Source organism: Capsicum annuum, unplaced genomic scaffold, assembly GCF_002878395.1.
Source record: "Capsicum annuum cultivar UCD-10X-F1 unplaced genomic scaffold, UCD10Xv1.1 ctg4748, whole genome shotgun sequence".
In the NCBI taxonomy this organism is placed as follows: domain Eukaryota; kingdom Viridiplantae; phylum Streptophyta; class Magnoliopsida; order Solanales; family Solanaceae; genus Capsicum; species Capsicum annuum.
In genome coordinates this window covers 264067-267073 of record NW_025855126.1, presented here as the reverse complement: position 1 = coordinate 267073, position 3007 = coordinate 264067, and positions in this window count along the sequence as shown.

Here is a 3007-nt window from a genome sequence, read left to right as displayed (position 1 = left end):
GGACCTTTATATGCTAAAACAGGCAGTAAAGGGAAAAAACATTTTAATACACAAGATATTAAATTAGTACAACAAATTAAAGAAAAAGTTAAAGATATTCTAGACTTAAAAATTCCTTTAGAATCAGGTTATTTAATTATTCAGACTGATGGAAGTAAACTAGGATGGGGAGCAATCCTAAAAGCAAGACCAAACAAATATAGTAATAAAAATGAAGAACAAATTTGTGCATACCAAAGCGGTCTATATAAAGAACAACGAAATAAGAGTAGTATTGTAACACTCCGATTTTCTGAACCTGAGTGCTACATGGTGCTTATGACCCCGAAGGATCACAAGCTAACCCATAACTGATATCTATACCTATATACTACAAAATATGACGTATAATGCGGAAAACATAAACAATAGGCCATTCGGTTCAACTGCATAGAATATCTAACAAATTATAACATCCATATGGGGTAACGACAAACAACTGAAATTTGAATCAAATTAGAGCTAAATCTGAAAGCCTCTAAATACTGTTTGAATAAGGAGTTGAAGGAACATGTCTCCAACTAACTCCATCTAGGAAAACTGAACTGAAATAATAAATAAAATAAATAATATCATCCTCGAATGGATAAGGACTCACTGCAACTCTACGACTGAAATGCTACTGCTACTGCTGATCTGGAGCTCATATCTGTGAACCTATGGTATAACGTGAACGAAAGCACCATAGCGTAAATGCATCAGTACAATTGGGAGTACTGAGTATACGAGTGAGGTAGGCTAAATAGAAAAAGGGTTTACATGCATAAATGATACTTACTGACTAACTGATATGAACGTAAGAGTGCAAACATGCATACGTAGTAACTGAGATCATGATATCTAGATCTGGACCCTAATACATGATATACTAATATCTAGCATGAGTAATACTAAAATTCTGATAATATAGATGACTATGTCTGACAGTCTTGAATCTAATGGAACTATCTGTGTTCTGTTCTGTAACTAAATTGATAGTATCTGACAGTCCTGATATACTGAAATCTGAAGAACTATCTGAGTTCTTTTACTAAGACTAGGACTAAAACTGTCGGAGGTAGTTGTTTGACCAACATGACCCAATAACGCATATAGCTAAGTTGGGGTCCAATCTCTACCTCAACTGGAAGGGTGTCAATACCGCGCCACTGGTAAGGATAGCAATGAGTGACCCTTAGCTGGAAGGTACTCAAAATGAAAATGGTAGGAACCCTAAACTGACGGATTAAGCCATCTTATCAAATCTAATATGGCAGGTTAAGATGTCTCAACCTACACTGGCTACGTAGTTCTGGAATACAAGAATGATTACTAAGAATCACACCCTAAACTGCCAAGTGAATTTCCATCCTTGGGTTCACTCGGTGCTAACTTATACTCCCATTTGAAGAGACTGAACGTGATTTAACTGACGGTACATGGAAAGAGTAACTGACTTTCGTTGACTGATGGATTAGTGCTACTATTTGAGAATTAACTTAGATTATGAGATTTCTGAGGTTTCCTGAGTCATATGCCCGACTGAGTTCGATAAATCATGGCTTAACTAAGATTATCATGATAACATGACATGGATCTAGGTACACAACTATATTTTTTGGGTACAAGTACCCCCAAGACTCAATAGAAAGAAATTGACACACATGACTGACTTGATTGTAAGAGTAGAGTCCACAATTTACCATATCATGAGTAGGGTATTTCACACTAAGCATAGTTCTTAACATCTTATACATTGAAGGGAAATTCATACAACATATATATACTTGTATAGATTTAATAGCATGGTCAATCCATATCACAACAACAACGCATATCACTCACATAGAATTTATGGGAAATCATAAAGAATAGAGCATGAACTTGTCATTTAAGCACTATTAAATTATGGGACATGAATTCTATCATCTAGGCATATTATCAAACATTTTTCATGCATTCTTTTAGCCTAAGTGTGTTCATGAATTGCACCATATTAATCCACATAAGGATCACGGGTTTCAACTAACAAACACATATACTTCACAAAAACACTTTTAGATATCATCTTGTAACTTAACCAACAATCATCAACATGTACATGCTCATATCACAACAAGACAATCACATAATAATATTTAAATCATGATTCTTGAGCTCTATGAACAAAATGGATCCATAGATAAACACTATGCATACCTAACTCAAGGTTCTTGATGTTTTTGAACTTGAAGGATTTAAAATCCTTTGATTTTTGAAGAAGATTGGGTCTTTTTCTTGGAGATTAAATTTAAAGAGAAACCCTAGGTTTTGTTTGTGAAATAATAATGAGCGAAATGGCTGAATTCGAACTCATCTGGGTATATAGAGGCGAGTGGTAAGTGACCAAGATACACCTGTTAGAACGACCTGGAAGTAAATTGAACGTGGAATTTGACGACCCGACTGACGGTCCGTTAGGAACTTGACGGTCCATCATTTTGACCGTCATACGTGGACCAGAAATGGGGTTCACTGGATAAGAGTTGACGGCCTGGATGACGATCCGTAAAAAATTTGACGGTCCATCAACTCGTCCGTCAATCCTTATCTAGAGCGTGGCCCTATTGCCTTGGCTGTGATGGTCAAAGTGGCGATCCATCACTTGTTTGGAGGTCCGTTAACTTGGACATCACACCTGGGCATTTTGGTCAGTTCTAAGTAAAACATCCATAACTTCCTCGTCGGGTGCCGGATTTGGACCAAATTGGTATCGTTAGAAAGCTAACTCAATTTCCCACATGATAGAAAGTAAAAATCTAAAAAATACCATGGGTAAAAAAATAGATTTGTATTTCAAAGCAATTACTAGAATCCTTCAGATAATTTCTAGCTAGAAATAAGCACGGGTATTACAATATCTCCTCTTTGAGAACATTCGTCTCCGAATGAGACTGACTAAGAGGGAAAATAATAAATGAGCATGAACTGAACATGAGTGACTGAGATA